General features: G+C 45.4%; 1 non-coding gene across 1 annotated transcript; it reads right to left on the bottom strand.

The window, feature by feature from the left end:
- Positions 1-14,631: 14,631 nt before the first annotated feature.
- On the bottom strand, positions 14,632-14,738 carry LOC120099560 (U6 spliceosomal RNA). Its single transcript, XR_005498704.1, has one exon. It is a non-coding gene; the product is annotated as a U6 spliceosomal RNA (small nuclear RNA).
- Positions 14,739-22,644: the final 7,906 nt, after the last annotated feature.

Raw genomic sequence — 22,644 nt, 5'->3', positions numbered from 1 at the left:
AACATTAGTGTTTGAATCACTTTCACTGAGAAATCGTTCTCAATACTTGAGATGAACTATTGGGCCTCAAGTACCCTGAACACACACAGTACCACTGTGTTGTATCTCTGACCCTTTTCAGCAATTTCTTGCTGTGGTGATGGTGGTATTTGAGGCAGGGCCTCAAGGTCTAGGCCCAGCTGGCCTTGGGCTAGTGGTCAGCCTGAGGCTTCTATCTCTGGAGCACTGCGGTTATAGCCATGCACTTGGAAGTCTTGCATTCCATGCATGTGGATCCTGCTCTCCCAAGTGGTGATCACCAGGACACCAGTATTGGGATACCCACCCATCATGTACCACACCTATCAATAGCCAAGGATGCCCGGGCCTGGCAGTCAGGATAAGACTGTACTGTTGAAACTCTTATTTGCTTTCCTGTCTCACCAACTACTTTTCTAACCTAGCCTCTCAGGGCATGACCCAGCTGACTTTGTCGGAGCCTCCCAGACAGTTGCTAATGGCCCATTCCTGGAGAGCAGTATGAGGCTTCTTTCAGACACCTAGTTCAAACCCCAACAATGATGTTGAGGGTGGTGATCTGGATCATGGTTTATACTGGTTGTCAACCTCACAAGATGTAGCATCACCTTTAAAGGCAAACACCTGGGCACACACCTGAGGGATTTTCTCAATGAAGCTAAAATGAGATGGAAATCCCACCTTAAAATGTGGGTGGTACCATTGCTTGGTTTGGGGTCCTGCATAAAAGGTGAAAACTGTGTGTGATGTCCCAGTAAAGACAGATCTCTGTGAATGTGAGGCTGGCCTGGTCTATATAGCGAGTTCCAGGACAGCCAGAGAGCTACATACATAGTAAGACATTATCTCAAAAAAGCAAAGAAGAGAGAAGGGGAGGGGAGGGGAGGGGAGGGAGGAGGGAGGAGGGGAGGGGAGGGGAGGGGAGAGGAGGGGAGGGGAATTTTTACTCTCTGCTTCCCGAATGCGTGCAATATGGCCTTGCTTGTATCTCTTGCTCCTGCTTCCATGACTTCCCCCACAGCAGACTGTATACGCCCTTACACTGTGAGTTGAAATGAACTCTTCCTTCACGTCACCTAGAAAAGAACTAATACAACCTGGAGCTTTCGCAACCTTTAGAGCTGTGTCAGTTACACACTACCAATTCCATGAGGCACCAGGAAATGCCGTTTGAGGGCAGCTACTGTGGTTTAGCTTTTCTCCTCATCCCATCTCAAGGGAATAGGACAAGGGGAAAAGCCAACTCTCCCCTGAGTGACAGATGGGGATTGGGTGGCCTGGCAGATGCGCGGAGAGGCCTGGTAGAAGAGGATAGTCATTACCCCATGACAGCCACTTCTGTACTTAGTCGGTGAAGGAGAACCTACTCCCCAGAGAGGGATACTAAGGGCAACCTCGGAGTCTCGGATCTGGATTTTCCTTTGAGGAAGTGCTGCGATTTGCTTTGGGGTTTTATTGACAGAAATGTCTATCCTTCTTACCTCACTGAAGTCCTGAAAGTCAGGCTACAGGTGGGAAAGCTGCCATCTTTGCCTTCTGTTAACCATGATCTTCTTCCTGGTTTTTGGTTTGGTTTTGTTTTTGTTTGTTTTGGGATGTGTATATAAAAGATATGTGTATGAAGCATGTGTGTTTAACATGTGTGTGTGTGAGTATGTAAACATGGACATGCATTACTACAGCATACGTGTTGAGGTCAGAAGATAAGGTAAGATGTGGGTCCTTATTTAAAGTGGTATCTCTTAATGGTCACTGCTATGTATCCCACAATAACTGGAGTGTAAGCCCAAGAAAGCCTTTCTCCCCAAGTTGCTTTGTTCATGATGTTTCATTGCAGCAATAGGAGCTCAACCAGAAGTTCGTACCATGCCTTGTTGGTATTGCTGTGACAGACCTGACCATGTTGGATTTGGGGGAGGATTGTGGAAGGACTTTGGAACTTTGGTCTGGAAAAGTAATGGGAGCTCGGTGGGATGTTCTGCAGGAACTTGGAAGATAGAAATGTTAAAGGTAATGTAGAAGATGGTAGCCTGCCCACCAGAAAATCGTGACGTTTCAGAGGAAAGTATAAACACTCTACTGGAGGGAGCTGTTTGCTATTTTAAATTAAGATTCTGTCATTCCGGTCAGCTGGGCCTGAAGACTTAGCCATGATTAGCAAGAGACCATCACCATTGATGTGAAACCTTTGTGTTACTAGGACAATTGATACTGGTTAGCTGGAGCTAAGAAATTAGCAGTGATTAAGAAGAGACCAGCATCGCTGAGGTGAAATCTTCTAGGAAGTAGTTTCTGAGAGTTGGTACACAGAAGCTGTATTCCAGACAAGCAAGGTGGTACCTCATGCTGACAGCCAAACTTGGGAGTGTAAGAGTCAGCCTGGTGGTATTGATTTGGGAAGCATGACGAGGTTCGTGGAAAGCTGCCAAGGCTTGCCATTCTGAGAGGCCAGGAGAGGCCACTGCTAAAGGCGTAGGTAGCAATTGAAGGTCCAGCATTAAATGGGTCATGGCTAGTGGTTAAAGTGCAGCCCAATTGCAGCAAGACACCCAAACAGTTTGGAGACATCGGTACCATGAGATGACCACCAAGAACAGCATCAGTAGTGGAATGGATCAACCTGAGCCTAGAAAACAACCTGTATATGTTGCTGAGGGCAGAGCTGGAGAAGTGACGCTATCCCAACTAGATCCCAGATAATTTGGACATTGAGTTATTTATACTATTGAAGTTGGGTTTTACTTTTATTTGACTGTGGCTGTGTACTGGTTCTTCCCTCTCAAAGTAAGAAAGAATTTAATTTATTTTTTATTTTACAGAAGCCTACAGTTGAGAGACTTGGAACTTTTAAAGAGATTTGGGGGTTTTACAAAGACTTTTGGATTTTAAAAGAGACTAAATATTTTCAAAAGAAGAAATTTTTAACTGTTTGAATTTTTAAAGACTGTAAGGCTTGGGTTGGGGATTTAGCTCAGTGGTAGAGCGCTTGCCTAGCAAGCGCAAGGCCCTGGGTCCCCAGCTCTGGAAAAGAGAGAGAGAGAGAGAGAGAGAGAGAGAGAGAGAGAGAGAGAGAGAGAGAGAGAAGAAAAGACTGTAAGGCTTGTAAATTTGGAATATTTTGTATTGTGATGTTCCTAATGTGAGATCTTCGGGATAAATAAGAAAGGAAAGGTTATAGCTTTTTGTGATGTGATTGTGTGACAAGTTGATATGGGGTCAGATTTTCCAGCTAGTTTTATGTCAACTTGACACAATGTAGTCACTGGAAAGGAAAGAACCTCAATTGAGAAAGTTCATGCATAATAACCTCCATAAGATTGTAGAAAATGTTCTTAATTAGTGATTAATGGGTGAGGGCCCAGCTTATTGTGGGTGGTGCCATCCCTGGGCTGGTGGCCCTGGGTTCTATAAGAAAGCAGGCTGAGCATGCTACTGGGAGCAAGTCAGTAAGCCGCACCCCTCCATGGCCTCTCCATCAGCTCCTGCCTCCAGGTTCTTGCCCTGTTGGAGTTCCTGTCCTGAATTCCCCCAGTGATTGACTATGATATGGAAGTATAAGCCAAATAAACCCTTTCTTCCTCAAGTTGCTTTGGTCATGTGTTTCATCATAGTAACAATAACCCTAAGACAGCTGGCCAGTGGACTTCCACTGACCCTTCTGTCTTCATCACCCATTTCACCATAGGCATGGGGGGAGCACAAATTTATTCCCCCATATCCAAGCTTTTTATTTATTTGTGTTATTTTAAGTTATGCACACGTACAAACACACACGTGTGTGCACACATGTACAAGGGTGTGGGATGTGTACATGAGTGTGGGTGTTTGCGGAGGCTGAGGGCTTCAGACCTCTGGAGCTGGAACTACAGATGGTTGTGAACCACCTAATGAGCCACCCGATTAGGTGTTTGGAACCTGAATCTGGTCCTTTGGAAAAGCAGCGTGTGCTCTTAACTGATGAGTCTCTTTCCAGCCTCATACCCAGTGTGTGTGTGTGTGTGTGTGTGTGTGTGTGTGTGTGTGTCCCTGACTAGTTATCTTTGGTTTGGTTTTTGTTTTTGGTTTGGTTTGTTTTTTTGAGAAACAGGGTTTCTCTGTGTAGCCCTGGCTATCCTAGAACTTACTCAATAGACCAGGCTAGCCTCCAACTCAAAAATCTACCTATCTCTGCTTCCTGAGTGCTGGGATTAAAGTCATGTAGCACCACCTCTGGGATCCAGATTAGTTTTTTTTTTAAAGCAGGCTTATCCTTTGGATTCATAATACAGACCTGACCGGCTAGTGCATCCTTACTCTCAATGGCCAAACCCTAAATTATTAAATGGCCAAACTCTAAAATATTGCTTGTGAAATTTGAAAAATGTGAACAATGAGCCAGGTGGTGGGGGTACACCCCTTTAATCTCAATATTCAGGAGGCAGAGGTGGGCAGATATGTGTATTGGAGGCCAGTCTGGTCTAAAGAGAGAGTTCTGAGACATCCAGAAACCCTGGCTCAAAAAAGAAAAATAAGAAGGAAGGGAGGGAGGGAGAGGAAGGGCAGGAAAGGGAGGGGAAGGGAGGGGAAGGGGGGAGGGGAAGGGAAGGGAGGAGGGGAGGGGAGAGGAGGGGAGAGGAGGGGAGAGGAGAGGAGAGGAGAGGAGAGAAGAGAAGAGAAGAGAAGAGAAGAGAAGAGAAGAGAAGAGAAGAGAAGAGAAGAGAAGAGAAGAGAAGAGAAGAGACGATGGGCTGGGGCCACACTCGGTTGGTGGAGTGCTGGAGTACTTGCCTAGCTTCTGTCCCCAGCTCTACATAAAACCAGGCATGGTGAAGTAAGTGCCTGTCTTCTCAGCAGTCAGGAGGCTCAGGAGTTTAAAGTCATCCTCGGCTATGTAGCAAGTTCAAGGCCTGTCTGGGCTAGGAACTCTGTCACAAAAAGAAAGAAACCTGAACATGATATGGCAATCGACATCTTTTATGTCACTGTGGATGAACAGGCTCGGCCGGCTGGGAGATTGACTGACTGCTTCCCTGTCTTGAAGTCTTAAGGAATCTTCTGGAGGAGCGTGGTTGTCTTTAGTGCTGTTGACCCCTGACTCCATTTGACCATCACCCTGAGAGATAAGCAAATTAATCCTATACCCATTGCTAATTTCCTTCCTTTCCTCCCCTTTGGAGGATCAGTGAAGTCCACAGAGGATGGCGAAGTAGCACTTTACGAGCAGTTCTGCAGCATTCGTTCTAGGAGCCACCCGCTCTTGCTGTGCCAGTTGTCTGATGATAATGCTTCCTTTAAAGATGAGCCCGGCGGATGTAGATCGCTCCTAAGAGACACAGCCAGAATACAGCAAATACAGAGGCGAATGCCAGCAGCAAACCACTGAACTGAGAATAGGACCCCCGTTGAAGGAATCAGAGAAAGAACTGGAAGAGCTTGAAGGGGCTCGAGACTCCATATGTACAACAATGCCAAGCAACCAGAGCTTCCAGGGACTAAGCCACTACCTAAAGACTATACATGGACTGACCCTGGACTCTGACCTCATAGGTAGCAATGCATATCCTAGTAAGAGCACCAGGGGAAGGGGAAGCCCTGGGTCCTGCTAAGACTGAACCCCCAGTGAACTAGACTGGTGGGGGGAGGGCGGCAATGGGGGGAGGGTTGGGAGGGGAACACCCATAAGGAAGGGGAGGGGGGAGGGGGATGTTTGCCCGGATACCGGGAAAGGGAATAACACTTGAAATGTATATAAGAAATACTCAAGTTAATAAAAAAAAAAAATATAGAAATAAAAAAAAAAAAAAGATGAGCCCGGCTAGCAAGGATGAGCAAGCAGTCAGACCCCACTAGCCTGTATACATTCTCCAATCCCTAGTCAAGTCTCATAAAGCCAAACTCCCCGTCCTCGACCATTGGTTTTAACCCTGTGCCAACCGGCAGCTTCTTCCTGTCTCCAAAATCATAGCTCAGACTAAGGTCTTCCATCTTCTTTCTCTCTTGCATTAACCACAGTCTTCAGGGCCCACTCTCCCAGCACCACCACTCCCACACTTGGATCAGGGACGTTAGGCAGATCCCATTTTAACAGGCTGCAGGTTGGGGGTGTGCTAATGTGTTTGCTTTTGCATGATGGATAAGGTATAGAGGCCATGGAGTGAAAATAGCTAATAGTGAACAGGAGAGGTCTAGGTGCCTGCTTTATAATCGGTGTGTGTCGAGGTCAGAGGTAATGCTATTTCCCTTCGTTAGGATTCTCACTCTTTTTTTTTTCTTTTTTCTTTTTTCTTTTTTCTTTTTTCGGAGCTGGGGACCGAACCCAGGGCCTTGTGCTTGCTAGGCAAGTGCTCAACCACTGAGCTAAATCCCCAACCCCTTCGTTAGGATTCTCAAACAGACTTTAGACAACATCTCTTTTCCCAGAGCTGGATGTCTTACAGGTCAGGGCTGGTGTGGGATTTTGCCTGCATGCGTGTAGCTTTGTGCCTTGGGAATTGTCAAGAAAGAAAAAGACAGAAGGCGAAAAAAATCTTTGGAAGGTCTTCCTTGAACCCACAGGATGTTGGGTTAGCTCTCCCAATCCTCCACTGTGAATTGGAAGAAGAGCAGGTGCTATAGACTAAACGTTGAATAAGACCTGGGAAAAATAAGGAAAATAAGAGAAAGTGGAGGAAGGCTGAAAAGAGATAAAAGAGTATTAAATGTAAAACTTGATGAAATTTTACATGTATATATTTATGTGCCTTACAACTTTGAATGAAAGTAAAGAGAAATTTTCATTAAAATACATCTATTGGACCAGGTGTGGTGTCACATGCCACCACTTGGTCTGTCAAAGCCATCTTGGTCTGTCTGAATAGCAAGTTCCAAACCAACTAGGGCTACGTATCAAGACCTTATCTCAAAATACCAACAAATCAATTAATTAATAAATACAGCTATCTAAAATTGGTAAAAATTAAAAAGAATGTTAAGCCAGACGTGGTGGCACACACCTTTAATCCGAGCACACGGGAACAAGGGGATCTCTCTGAGTTTGAGGCCAGCCTGGTCTACGGATCAAGTTCCAGGACAGCCAGGACTACACAGAGAAACCCTGTCTCGAAAAACCTTAATTGGTTAATTATTTTGAAAAGAATATCAATGCCAAATACTGGCAATGAGGTAGGGCAACTGGAACGCCATTATGTTTCTGATAAGAGCAGGACATGACACAACCACTCTGGAAAAGACTTTGGCAATTTCTTATTAAGTTAAACATACCCTGTGACCAATCTAGCCATTCCATTCCTAGGTATCGACCCAAGAGGAATAAAAGCACATACGTACAAACCTGGTAGCCAAACATTCACCCAGATAGCCTCAACCTGGAAACAACCAAAGGTCCTATAAAGCAGCAGTACCCATTCTCACAGTAGGCTGCCTCTAAGCAATTAAAAGGAACAAGCTAACCACACAGGGGCACAGGCCTTAATCCCAGCACTCAGGAGGCAGAGGCAAGCAGATCTCTGAGTTGGAGACCAGACTGCTCTACAGAGAGAGTTCTAGGGCAGCCAGGTCTACACAGAGAAAGCCTGTCAAATACATACATACATACATACATACATACATACATACATACATACATAACAAAGTAGCCAGGCATCACTCTTCTTGTGGAAAGCACAGTGAGAAGACATAGCACTCCACCCCAGTTACCTGAAATTCTAGAAAATGCAAAGTAATTTATAGTGACAGTGACCGATTACTGGTTTAGGGTATGGAGACAGGGAAAGGCAGGCTGCAGGGATCACAAGAAGTCATGAGAAGAGTCTGGCTAGGGATCTAACTTGTCCTCACTTGCACAAATCCTGGGTTCAAAGTAGTTCTTTGGCAACTGGAGAGATGGCTTAGCAGTTAAGAACTCGTTACATGTGCTGCAACTCATACAATAAATATGGAAAACAGTCTGGTGGTTCCTCAAAATCCAGCTTTACCACTCCTGGGTGTATACCCAAAGGATGCTTCATCCTACCACAGAGACACTTGTTCAACCATATTACTGCTCTACTCAAAATAGCTGGAAACTGGAAACAGAAACTTAACAAAAGAATGGACAAGGAAAATGTGGTACATCTACACAATGGAGTGTTACTCAACCATGGAAAATGAAACCATGAAGGTGTCAGATAGATGGATGGAACTAGAGAAAAAAATCATTCTGAATAAAGTATCTCAGACCCAGAAACACAAATATGATATGAATTTGCTTATACATGGATATTAGCTGTTAAGTCCATGATAGCCATGCGATCCACAGAACCACAGAAGTTAGGTATAGGGTAAGGGACTAGGGGTAACAGATAGACTGTATTATGAAAGGGAACTAGGATAATTATGGGTGAATGTGGGGGAGCTGGATTGGGAGGATCGAGTCAGGGGTAAGGAATATGGGGATAGGCAGCTAAAATTAAAGGCCATCTGATGGATAGTATGGAAGCCTAGTATAGTAGAACATATATGAAGGCAATTCAAATGAAACTGCCAAATCATAGGGGAGACAGAAACCCAACTGGTCATCTCTTGTCATCAAACGAAGTTTCCAGAATTGAATTACATCAAATGGAGTTGTTGGCCAAAGGAGCACCGTGGGAATCCCCCAAACAACCCAGGCAGTTGCCAAATATATAGGTTGCTCTCTCTAAACTGACTGTAAGACAACACTACACAACTCATTGACCATGAGGCAGTTGAGCTGGCGCCTTCATCCCTACTTTCTAGTGTCTTTGGTACAAGAATGCACTCTGCCCACTACCAAAAGACAGAAGGAAACACCAAACTAGCCACAAGCCCTTCCATCTACACAACCTGTCCTACCCGCAAGATAGGCTAGGGCAATGGTGGCACAAGCTCGTGGGAGAAACCAACCAATAACTGATTTGACTTGAAGCTTGTTCTACAAGATGGATCGCATACCTGACACTGCTTGGGTGACTAAGACCCTGAGACTAGATAGCCCAGGGACTTAAAGTCACACCAAATATGACTGTTCTAAGAGAACATAGCAATAAGATGACCTTTAATAACATTCTGCTATACACCTCGTTCAGCCATTATTCAACAAGTTTCCTTTTGCAACACATGGAAACAAATATAGAGGCCCACAGCCAGACATCACACAGAGGATGAGAGACCTGGGAACAGTCTGCCCTAAATGGGATGTCTCCATCAAATCCCCTCCCTCAGAGCTCAGGAAACCCTGTGGAAGATGGGGCACAAATAGTGTAAGAGTCAAAGGGCATGGAGGACACCAAGAAAAACAAAGGTCTCTAAATCCACAAGAAGAGCCAAGCTCACATGAACTCACGGAGACTGAGGCACCACACACAGGGCCTGCATGGGTCTGCACCAGGTCTTCTGCATAAATGTTATGGCGTTCAGGCTAGTGTTTGTATGGGACTCCTGAGTGTGTGAATGAACGGGGCTCTGATCCTTGTGCCTTCTCTTGGGCTCTGTTCTTCTGTTTGTTTTGTCCAACTTCTATGTGGTGGGTTTTGTTTTATCTTATATTTTATTTCATTATCCCTTAGAATGCTATTTATTTTCTGAGAGACAGAAAGGGGGATCCAGATGGGAGGAGAGGTAGGAGGGACTGGGAGGAGTAGATGGAGGGGAAACCATAATCAGAATATATTGTGTAAGGGAAAATCTATTTTTTAGCCTTTTATTGATTCTTTGTAAAGTCACAGCATGCACCCCAGTTTCCCCATCCCCTCATATCTGCCAGTCACCCTTGTAATTTCCCTCCCAAAATAAAAACATGCAAACAAGCAAAGCGTAGGACAACATTGTGGAAGCTGTAGTGTGTCACAGTGTGTCCCACAGTCTATCCCTCTGTCCATGCATCTTCAATGGCAAATGTTCATTACAGTGAGTCATTGGTCTGGTTCAAGGTCTCTGGCTTCTGTGACACCATCAATATTGGGTCTTCCTCAGGACTCCTCCCAGTCATCCTGTAGCTGGAGATGTGTGTCATGGAGATCCTGTAGCTTTGGATCTAGAGGACTGGCCCTTTCACACATTCCAGAGATTCACAGATGATATAGATTTTGAGGTGGGGTCTCTTGCAAAAGGCCAGAGTTTGGTCTTAGTTCCCACACTGAACCGTTTATAAGCACCTGTAACTCTAACTGCAGAGGATCTAATACCCTTGCTGGCTTCTTCATGCACCACGTATAGGCACATACATGCACGCAGATACATACATAAGTAAGTCATAGAATAAATCTTTGTTAATGGAAGAGGAAATGTTTAGAACCACAATGTGGTTGCTGTATACATTATATGAATGGCATCATAGAGGAATGTATAAGACAAAATGGATCTGGGGACTGAGGAGATAGCTAAGTAGGTAAAGTGCTTGCCACAGAATCATAAGGATATGTGATCAGATTTCCAGAACTCGAGTTTTTAAAAAGTAAAAATCAGACACAGCACTGAATATCTATAATCTTAGCACTGGGGAGGCAGAGACAGGCAGATCCTTAGCTGGCTAGCCAGTCTAGGCCAATCAGTAAGCTCCCGACACTTCAAAGACTAAGTAGAGAGTGGTTGAAGGTGGGACATGGTTGAGGAAGACAGCTAACATCAATCTCTGGTCTCCATGTACATCGTGCATTTTTTTTTCAAGACAAGGTTTCTCTGTGTAGCCTTGGCTGTTACGGAATTCAATCTGTAAACCAGAGACCCACCTGCCTTTGCGTCCCAAGTACTGGAACTAAAGGTGTGTGCCACCACAGCCCAGCAAACCTCAATTAAAAACAAAACAAAACAGACTTATACCTCAAACTCAAGCAAATTAAAGCTATATCATGGAAAGTATCTATCAGTTCTTGTTAGTCTTAAACTAAAGACTTAAACTTGTATCTCCCCAGTGCTGGCAGTAAGCTATTATCCATAGCTTCCAGGATATGGGGTATGTTTGCATGTGTTAAAAATCTTCACCATCGGGGCTGGAGAGGTGGCCCAGAGGTTAAGAGCACTGACTGCTCGTCCAGAGGTCCTGAGTTCAATTCCCAGCAACCACATGGTGGCTCACAACCATCTGTAATGAGATCTGATACCCTCTTCTGGTGTGTTTAACAGCTACAGTGGACCCATACATAAAATACATTTTAAAAAATCTCCACCATCATCTTATCAAAAACAAATCAAACAAAAGCAAGCAATCAACATATACAGCCCCAAGGTCCCCTGTATCAATAAGAGAAAGTGTAAGAAAGCTACACCCTACACTGCATCGAGCCAGGGCACAAAGCTAAGTCCAGCCAAGCCTCACCTCTCCACACCTGTCCCCTGTTCTCACTTAAACCACGTAAAGGACACGTAAAAGCCAGACTGCTAGGGAAGGCACCCACTTCCACCTTCTCTCTTCCCTGCTTCTTCTTCCTGTTCCTCTTCCTTCTCTAGTGACTACCCGTGGCAGGAACTCCAAACCAGCCACCAAATACCGTGCCTTGACAACTTCATCTCTTAATTACAGTAAACATTTACATAATGTTCAGGCCCAGCCAGTGCAGAAAGATTCGTTAATGCAGAAACATGCCCTTTAACCATCCCGTTTTATTACACAAAGCCCCCGGGGACCTGAGCAGCCCAAGATTTGCAAAAGATGATGGAGAAGTTGGCTGAGATATTAAGCCCCTTTCCAGGTGCAATTAAAAGTGGGAGCAAGAGGCTCCCGATCTCATAGGCAGAAGGTTTTGATGTTTTTGTGGGATTTTGTTTTTGTTTTTGTTTTGGGGTTTGTTTTTTTTTTCTTCCCTCATAGTCAGCCCTGCAAGGATTTTTTGGTATCCAATGCTCCCCTGAATTTCTAACATTTTCAGAGATGGGATTTTTGTCTTGATTCTCATCTTCACTGCTCCGATTCTGAACTGACAACCCTTCAGGGCTTGCTGTACGGTCTAATATTTCCATCCCGGCACCTCAGCCTTGGAAATGAGCAGAAAATATGAGCATCCTCCATGTCTTCGATTCTCTAACACGGCCCCTCTCTGGAGGGACCAACTTTAATCATATCGCCTGGAGCAACACCCAGCTAGCCTGAGGAGGGGGCAGCCCAAGCCAGGCTTGAAGAAGGCACTGGACCACCATGGTGGGCTCTCTGCTTCAAGAGGATTTGGACAGGGAAAAATCTCCAGAGGGGGGAAAGAAATAGGAGAGGGGGAAGGAGCTACTTTTTTAAATATTTTATTTCTTTTTATACATGTATGTGATGTTTTCAAGTGGATACCATGCCATGAGACTGTGTGTGTGCCTGTGTGCCTGTGTGCCTGTTATATGCCTGTGTATGTGTCTGTGTGTGTGTGTGTGTGTGTGTGTGTGTGTGTGTGTGTGTGTGTATGTCTATGTGTAGGTCAAAAAACCCAACTTCTTTCTTGATTCCCTGCTTTCACCACGTGGGTCCCAGACATCAAACTTGGGTCGTCAGACTTGGCAGCAAGTTCCTTTACACAGTGAACCATCTTGCTGGCTCCTTTTTTAATTCTGAAATAGATGTTGCTCTGTAGCCATGAGTTAACTTGAACTTGCTATGTAGACCAGGCTAGCCTCAAACTTACAGCAATCTTCCAGTCTCTACCTCTCTGAATGCTATAGATTATACATTGGCATTTCCACATTCAGTGTCTTCTTGATGGTGTGTGTTTCTGGGAGGGAGGGAGCGAGCGTCGTGTCAAGTGTACTATGACATGGTATACTTATGAAAGTCAGAGGACAACCTCAAGTGTCAGTCCTTGTCTTCTACCTTATTTGAGACAGGACTCCTGGCTGTCCACTACTGTGCAAACCAAGATAGCGGGAGATTTGGGGAATTTTCCTTTCTCTGCCTTCCATTTCCCAGTAGAGCTGTGCTGGGATTACAGACCAGTGCCCTACCATGTCTAACTTTTAAGTGGGTTCCAGGAATCAGAATTCTGCACAGCAAGCACTTCACCTGCTGAGCCATCTCCCTGGTCTTTTGTTTTATTATGCAGCCTAGGCTAGACTAAGTCAGTTCCTTCTGCTTCTACCTCCAAGTGCTGAGATTACAGGTATGAACCTCTCAACCTGACTTGAAACCTGAACTTTCTGCCGCCTTCCCCTCCTCTCTCTCAATCCCAACCTCATCTAAGCTATATGAACTCCTCCTTCCTATGTCTCAGCTGGAAAGCCATGGTCACAGAGTCCCTTTGTTAGGATGGTATGTGTCTTTTGCAAGGCAGCTCGAGATGAGTTCTGAGTCAATGCTGGCGAGATCATCACTATACTATGCCAGGTAGCTGCTGAGAGGCGCCACTATCATTTTTCTCCATCTCTAGAATCATTGCATGACCTCCCCCACCTTTAGTGGAAGAATGCATCCAGTGCGCATGCACCCTCTTCATAGCACTTCAAAGACGAAGCATGCAACAAAGTTGATGTCGTGAAAGCCCCGGTCAAGCAGATTGGCCCACGCAGATTGACAAGAAAGAAGCCTGGATTGAGACTTGGCTACTGGGAGAGAGACAATGGTCAGAGGGGAGCAGAGTTGGAAGGGAGGTGAGGATATGGAGGGCAAAGCCAGATAGGAACCTGCAGAAAAGTTTAAAGGCAGAGGAACAGGAGCAGCTCACTGTGCTGGAAAAGTCAAGGCCAGAGAGGCAAAATGATATGCACCTCTAATGCCAGTACTTCGAAGGCAGAGGAAGAAGAGTGGGAGTTCTAGGCTAGCCTGAGCTACACAATGAGATCCAGTTTAAAAAAAATAACAAACAAGCAAACAAACAAACAAACAAAAAACCTAGGGCTGAAATGTAGTTTAGTAGCTTATTGTTTCCCTAGCATACATTTGATCCACCAGCACTGAAAAGGAGTGGGAGGGGGAGAGGAAGAGGAAGAAGAGCAAGACAGTAAATAGACATAACAGGACATAACTATAATCCCAGCATTTGGGACTTGAAGGCATGAGGATTACTGAAAGTCCAAGGTCATCCTGAGCTACACAGTGAGTTCCAAGCCAGCCAGAGCTATAGAATGACATCCTCTTAAACAATCAGAAAGCGTTAACTTGGGCTAGCCTCTTAAGATATTTGCTACTGAACCACAAGATCTACATTCCATCCCTAAGACTCATATTGTAGAAGGAGAAAACCAGCTTTTGCAAGATGTCCTATGACCTCCACATACTCCCTGTGGTATATGTGCACACACACACACACTCCCTGTGGCTTGTGTACACACACATACCTTTATATACTTCCTGTGGCCTGTGTACATACACACACACACACACACACACACACACACACACACACACACACATACACCAGCACATACTTGGAATCCCAACCATTGAGTTGTAGAGGTTAGAAGATCAAGAGGTCAGGGTTATCCTTGGTGGTGTACTAAGCTCAAGACCGGCCTGGGTTACATGAACCCTTGTCTCAAAAGGTCAAAATTAAGCTGGGAGGTGGTGGTTCACACCTTTAATACCAGCACTCAAGAGGCAGAGGCAGGCAAATCTCTTGAGTTCAAGGCCAGCCTGATCTGTACAGCAAGTTCCAGGACAGCATCCATGAGACCCTGTCTTGAAAACATTATTTCTATTTCTTTATTTTTAAGTATGGACTGAAAAAAAAAAGTATGGACTGCTTCATGAATTTGTGTATCATCCTTGCGCAGGGACCATGCTAATCTTTTCTGTATCATTCCAATTTTAGTATATATGCTGCCAAAGCGAGCATGAAAACATTATTTTTAAAAAGCTAAAAATAAAAATAAAATTTAAGATACTTCAGCTTAAATTGACCTAAGCCAGTGGCATTAGAGCTCCTTGGCCTTGAGCCAGGGTATGAAATAAGTTTCCACTTTGGCTCTTTGACACACACATCCACATCACTGGATGAAAATTTCATGAAACACTACAGCCCAAGATGCACTCTGCTATCTTTGCTTTTGTTCTCCCCTGATCTAGCTAAATTTTCTGATTGGTGGCTATGGCCTACTTAATTGATTTTATGTCCCATGTATGGGTTCTGATCCTCAGTATTGGCTTAAGTACCTGGAAGCCAATGGTACCAATAATAAGAACGGTGAACTGGGGACATTCTGCAGCTCAGTCACAAGGGTATCTCCACTGGCATCAGCATTGTGCCTAACCTGGTTTCTTTGGAGGTCTTGAAGGGCTTATGACCATCCAAGGAGATGTGTAGGTAAACATGAGTCTGGATGGGGGAAAAGGCAGGTTAGACTCTGAATAACCTTTCTTAAGAGCAATTCCGTATTTCCCAGGAATTAGTTTTTAGCAGGGTAAGAAAAGTCAGGGGTTCAGCCATATCATCCTCTACAAAGGTGTGCTCTCCTTATGGACGCCATCCAAGAAACTCCACTCTTGGGTTTTCAACATTGGCCACAAGGTTAAGTGTGCAGAAGGATCTGGGGAATGGTCTCCAGGGGTATATTTTAGAGACAAAGATTAGAATACTGTGGACGTGGTGGGGCACATGTCTAATCTCAGTGTTAAGGGGGCCGAGGCAGGTGGATCACAAGTTTAGGGTCAGCTGTTAACTACAATGTAAATTCCAGGCCAGCAGGGGTTACAAAGTGAGACCTTGTCTCAAGTAAGTAAGTTAAGAAGGTAAATAAATAAATAAATAAATAAATAAATAAATAAATAAATAAACTGGCTATAGTACAAGTCATTCAGAAGTGTTCCAGTTATCTACTGTTTGGCAGTGAACCACCCTAGTACTTGAAGCCTAATACAAAAACATTCATTTGCTCACGACTTTACAATTTGAATGTGCATCTGCAGGAGCATCTTGGCTGCAGTGGGAAGACCTTATTTCTTAAAGCTCTAACAAGTCGGTGCATGCTGCTTCCTGACAGCTCAGCCAGAGGCATGATTCGTCCTGAGGGGGGAGGGGGGACCTCCCTATATAGTTGCTTGGAATCCCCTACCGCGCAGTGAAATAGGTTCCAAGAGAGACGAGGTGGAAACTGCCAGGCCTCTTCAGGTCTAGGCCTAGCATCTGGTCCCCATCTGCTATTGGTCAAAAGGATCCCGGGCCAACTCAGATTCCAAGGGAAGGAACATACCTTGTCAGCTTCCTCAGGCTGCTGTAACAAACTGCCACCAAGAGAACAGCTTCAGTCATTAAAAATTCATTGAGTTGATTCTCTCCTTTAGCCATGTGGGTCTCCAGTATCGATCGTAGGTCATCAAGCTTGGCAACAAATGCCTTTATTCACTGGATCATCTCACTAGCCCAACGCCTCAGTTTTGAAATTTTGCCTTCCAGAACTCTCCCTCTCTGTCTCTCTTCCTCTGTCTATGTCTCTCTTAGTGTGTCTTTTTCTGTCTCTGTCTCTCTGTCTCTGTCTCTGTCTCTCTCTCTCTCTCTCTCTCTCTCTCTCTCTCACACACACACACACACACACACACACACACACACAGACTGGGGAGGGGGCATGTGCATGTACATACATGTGGAGGCCAGAAGTTTGATGTCCCACATTTCCTTCTGTTGCTCTGCACTTACTTGGTTTTGACACAGAGTTTCTTACCTGGGATTTGTTGATTAGGATAAGTTGGTTGGCCAGCAAGCCCCAGGAATAATCCTGCTCTGTCTCCTCTGTGTTAGAAATACAGGACCATGCATGGCTTCACATGTGCGTGCTGGGGATCTCATGTTTGCATAGCAGACCCTTTTAAGCCTTCCCTACTCTTCTAAACATACCTGGCATTGGATTTAAAGCCTACCTTAATTCACTATGACCTCATCTTTACTTGACTACTATCTACAAAGACCTCGTTTCCAAATAAGGTGACAATCACAGGTACCAGGGATCGGGAACCTTTATCATATCCTTTGGAAGGACATAATTATATCCAAATTAACACCCCACCTCTTATAGGAGAGGTGGAAAACAAAGAACCCATCCCAATCTGAGAATGAGCCCAGGAAGAGAAATGAACCTGTGAAATGTATGTGATCTAGGTGACTGTTGACAGTGCAAAACTGGAGCACAGTGTACTGGGGTCATTAGGAGACAATGAACTTACCTGAAGTTCCCCAGTCAGGGGGAATGAAGCAGACAGTGTTGAATCTCTGGTTGATGGTGGTTTCTGTCTTGTGGCCTGTCCTCCTGCAGGAGAAATACCCTGGCCAGCCAGAAGCAGTATGAGTATTTGCAGTAAGCCATGCTTGGAGCACAGAGGCCAAGCACGCTACATGCAGCAGCAACACCCACAGCACCTGCTACCGATGGCAAGGCAAGGCAAGCCAAGAGTGCCCCATGGCAGAATTCCAATCCCACAGTTTTAACCACAAGAAAAGGGCTTGGGGTCTAGGTTGGAGGCAGGTCTAACACTCGTTACTAGGCAGAGGAAGAGCCCAGGCTGTGACGTCAACTAGGAGCTACACGGGTCTCAGAAGCCGCTAAGGGCTGGAAGGAAGAGGAGACTTGTGAAGAGTAGGGAAGGCTTAAAAGGGTCTGCTATGCAAGCATGAGATCCCCAGCACGCACATGTGAAGCCATGCATGGTCCTGGATTTCTAACACAGAGGAGACAGAGCAGGATTATTCCTGGGCCTTGCTGGCCAGTCACTAGGCTGTGAGCCCAGTGCAAGAACATCACCAGCTCCCAAGGCCCCCCATTCATGCACTGAGCCTCAGCCTTTCCCCAAGCAAAAGCATTTCTAGCCTAGACCTTGGGTGGGGATTGAGGGTGTAGAAGCTTTTCCTCCTTGCTTCTGACCCCCTTTTCTTCCAAGCCCCCCAGGCTCCCCTGGTCCAAGAAAGCTGCCCATAAAACACACAGGAACAAGCTCACGAGTGATTTTAACATGATTCTTCCTCCATCCATGGGAGGGAAGTCTAGTATTGAAAACCTCGCAAAAGTAAGGCCAGTTCCTGACAGCATGACTGCAAGCATGCATGACCACTGGTGGTCAAGGCACAAGGTCCAATAAGAGAAATGGGCTCCCTGGACGGAGGCAACTGTGAACTTGAGGCCACAGGCCATTCTGTGTTAAATCCAGGCCACTGCTTCACACACATAGACTTGTTTAATCCCACCCATTCCGTTGCCACACACAGTACAGGGTCTCATTATGCAATGAACAAATAGTCGTGAAGCACTTGCTGTATGTCACTTGCGGGCTGTTCTCTGACCTGGGAAACTAGTAAACAGAAGAGATTTTTCTTTTAATTACAAATTCCTGTAGCCAAAGGAGTTTACAGTCTTGGGGGCGGGGCAGAAAGGTAACAAATGGGCAACTCTAGGATATATTTTATGGTGGTGAGAGGAAGAAGAGAGCAGAACAGGGAAGAGTGGCTACAGGGTGGCCTGCGGGGGAGGGGTGGTTGGAAGCATGACCAAAGATTCACTGAGAAGTTGACACTTCAAGGGGTGCTAAAGACAGCCCTGTGGATACCAAAGAAGAGCAAGCCAAGGAAAAGCACAGAGAACCAGTGCAAAGGCTCTGAATATGCCTAGAATATTCCAGGAACTGCAAGAGGCCCATGTGACTGAGGCAGGGGGTGGGGGAGAAGATGACTGGCCCTGAGCTCAGATGATGGAGAAGGGCAGGCCTCAGATCATCTCTCAGACAATACAAGAGACTTCTAGAACATTCTGTGCTGAAAGGGACAGTGTGTGGCTTGAGTTTTAGAAGACATTTCTCTGGCTATTGTTTACAGGACACACTAGAGAGGGGAAAGGTAGAAAGGGGTCACCAAAGAAGAGGCTATCGAGTAAAGAACTCTCCATAACCACATGCTAAGAATCACTGTGCACTGTATAGGTATAAATATTAGTTCAGTGGGATCTGGGTTTTCTTCATTCCCAACAGACTTAGGCTGGGAATGTAGCACAGTGGTAGAGTAATTGTCTAGCATGCTTTGAGGCCTGGGGTCTATTTCCATATTTATAAGAAGGGCAGGAGGAAAAGGAAAAAGGAAGGAAGGAAGGAGGGGAGGGAGGGAGGGAAGGAGGGAGGGAAGGAGAAAGAACCAACTCAGAGATATGAAGTTGGTCAGTTGGCATGCTCTCAGACAGGAAATTCTGGTAGTTTGGATTTTCCACAAGGTCTAAACAAGTCTAGGGACTAGAAAGCTAGCTCGGGGATTAATGATGTGCTTCCAAAGGACTCAGGTCCTGTTCTCAGTACCCACCTGTGACTCACAACAGCCTGTAGGTCCAGCTCCATGGGATACAACGTCCTCTTCAGGCCTCCCTGGGCACTTGCACAAGCATGGTGTACATAATATATATGTATATTTTTAAAGGTCTGGGAGTTCCTGAGGTGGTTCAGTTGGTAAAGTGCTTGCTATGTAAACATAAAACACTGAGTTTGGATCCCCGATCCTCAGATATTTTAAAAAACTGCATATGATAACACGTAACTGTAATCCCAGAGCTGAGAAAGCAGAACTAGAGCTTCTGGGACAGTCAATGTAGCTGTGTTAAAGACCTCAGGTTCAGTGAGGAACCTTGTCTCAAAAAAATAAGATAGAAGGCTGGCAAGATAGCTCAGTGGGTAAAGGCACTTGCTACCAAGCCTGACAACTTGAATTAGATCCCCAGGAGCAACCTAGTAGGAAGAGACTGACTGACTCTTACCATTTATCCTCTGACTTACACACGTGCGTGCACACATGAACACACACACACACACACACACACACACGTAAGCACATACTTTTAAAGGTTTGGAGAGCAATAGAGGAAGATACTCATCATCAACCTCTAACCTCCACAAGAATGCACATGCAGACACACATGTAAACACCTACATGTGCATCAGACACAATTAGCCCCATCATATAAAGCAATTAAGTAATTAAACCCATGTGACTTCCTCCTTTTCTACTACTGCCTCCTCCTATCAGGTAAAGCACACACACACACACACACACAAAAATTCATTCTGTTCAGTTGTTTGAAGCAAAATGGCTTCAGTCAGGCCCAGGGGGAATTGGAAAGGCTGCTCAGGCAAGGCAGGTGACAAGAAGACAAAGGTGGAGTTCACTTCAGTTTGCTAGAAGCTGTTTCCTCCCTGTAGCCAAGACATAGCACAGGGAGTAGCCAAGCCTAGGTGTTCTCCAGCCCCCCCCCCCCTGCTCTTAGGCCATGCCCACCACTGATGCTGTCAAGCACCTGGAAGCCAAGCCCTTCCCCCAGGTTTTGTTTTCAACCGGAGCCAAAGCTTTAGAAGGATTATATGGGATCAGCTGTTCCCAGAGCCTGCTGAAAGTACATAGACCCATATTTTTTTAATAATTATGGTTTGTATTTTGATACGCTTGGAAAAACGATTGCTATGACTATATGCTGCTTGGGAGAAAGCTAAAGTGTTTAGGGTTCTATTTCTCTTTCATTTTTTTTTTGTTTCATTTCCTTTCATTGTTTCATTCTGTTCTGTATTGTTTTGTTGTATTTTGTTGAAACAAGGTTTCTCTGTGTAGCCCTGGCTGTCCTGAAACTCTCTCAATAGACCAGGCTGGCCTCGAACTCAGAGATGTGCCTCCTTTTGGGATTAAAGGTGAGCACCAGGATACCCAGCTTCTCGTTTTATTTTTTTAAGGAAAAAGATTCTCAAAGAGTTTGGAGAGATGGCTCAGTAGTGAAGAGCATGTTCTCAAGCAATTCACAACCTTAGCTCTAGCTTCAGGAGAAATCCCATGTCTCTGGCCTCGGCAGGCACCTGCATATATACACGTATCACCCCCCCACCCCCGTGTTGGGATTCAGACCAAGGACAAGTGGCTGAGGTACCTATTTAACATACCAAAGTCAATCTGACCTCTAGACTTTCCCAACATCCCTCAGTTTCTACCTGTTACAGGGCATGGCTGACACACCCGCCCTCCATCCTAAACTTTCCAACACAGGAGCTGGGCTTCTTCAACCTAAAGACTTTTCATTACATAATCCAGACATTTTGGTCTCCTCCTCCTCCTCCTCCTCCTCCTCCTCCTCCTCCTCCTCCTCCTCCTCCTCCTCCCCCCCCCCACATCTCTTCTCTGTCTGTCTACATGGAGATTTCCTGGGCCTCATTCCTTGGGATTGGTGAACCCACCTGAGAGCTGTCCCCGATAAACCTGCCTTTATACTTTAATTTGGCTTGAATTGGCTCATTTAGTGAGCAGAGAAAACCTATCACTCCATACCACACAGAGAATTAAATGGGGGTGGGGGGGTGGTATTTAAGACAGACTTTCTCTGTGTAGCTCTGGCTGTCCTGCCCGGAACTCACTCTGTAGACCAGGCTGGCCTCTAACTCAGAGCTCCCTCCACCTCTGCCTCCAGAGCCCTAGGATCAAAGATGTGGACCCCCACACCCAGGTCAAAAATATATATTTTCTAAAGATGATTTAAATAAAAAACTATTACAGCAGAGAGGCAGAGGCAGGCAGATTTCTGAGTTCCAGGCCAGTCTGGTCTACAGAGCAAGTCCCAGGACAGCCAGGGACTATCTCAAAACAGAGCTACCTGTCTCAAAAACAGCCCCATGCCCACAAAAGAAAAGAGAGAAAGAAAGCAAACCACACATGTTCACACTTTCACCTCCCAAGTCGCACCGCCAATCTCACCTTAGCAAAGAGCTGCCCTTGTTTTCTACAGCCCTGCAACATGTTTAGGCAAACAAATGGCTTCAAAGGCCACTCATTTATTACCTCCTGTTTCAGAAGGTCAGAAGTCCAGGTAGACTTGTTTGGACTGGGTCTCTGGGTCTCTCAGAAGGCCAAAGTCAAGGGTCTGTGAGCAAACTCACTGCCGTTTTTTCCACGCTATTGTTCCAGGTTTAGCTCCTGGTGTGGTAGGATGGGGGTCCTCCGTCCTAGTTAGATGTCGGTTGTGAACTGCTGCCTGCTTGCAGAGACCACCCACAGGTCCCTACACATCCTCACAGCAGAAATAGTGCTTCTAATCTGTATGCTTCACGTCTCTGACCCCCTTCCTGTCTTCTGCCACCAACCAGAGAAAATGCTTTGTTTTCCCGGCTTTTTTTGGCCCCTTGTTGTAGTGCATGCCTGTAATTCCAACACACAAGAGGCTAAGACAAAAGGACTACCACAAATTCTAAGCCAGCCGTGTGTGGCCTCATAGCCAAACCCTGTCTTCTTGTTGTTGTGTTGTTTTGTTTTTTTTGAGATAGGGTTTCTCTGTGTCACCTGGGCTGTCCTAGAACTCACTCTGTAGAACAGGCTGACCTGGAACTCAGAGATCTGCTGGGATTAAAGCCATGTGCCATCATTGCCTGGGACAAAACCCTGTCCTAAAACAACAAAAACTTTAAGCTGCTCCTAGAGGTTAAAACTGTACCAAAGTAAAAAACGGGCCTGTCACAGTAACACACACTTTGGTTCCATCATTTGGGAGGCTGAGCCAGGAAGATCAGGAGTTTGAAGCCAGCCTGAATAGCATAACAAAATCTTATCTGAAAAACAAAGCAAACAAATGAAATCTCCACAGAGTAGCCAAGCATGGTAACTTACACCAATAATGCCAGCATACACGAGATAAAGGGAGAAAGATTTTCATGAGTCGGTGGCTAGCCTGAGCTACATTTTTTTTAAATTAATCAAAAAAACTTAAAAAACAAAAAACTGCTCTTCAGGCTTGGACTTCAGTTCCATCGAC

This window comes from Rattus norvegicus, chromosome X (genome assembly GCF_036323735.1).
Source record: "Rattus norvegicus strain BN/NHsdMcwi chromosome X, GRCr8, whole genome shotgun sequence".
In the NCBI taxonomy this organism is placed as follows: domain Eukaryota; kingdom Metazoa; phylum Chordata; class Mammalia; order Rodentia; family Muridae; genus Rattus; species Rattus norvegicus.
The sequence above is the reverse complement of the archived record's forward strand: the minus strand, read 5'-3'. Positions and strand labels throughout refer to the sequence as shown.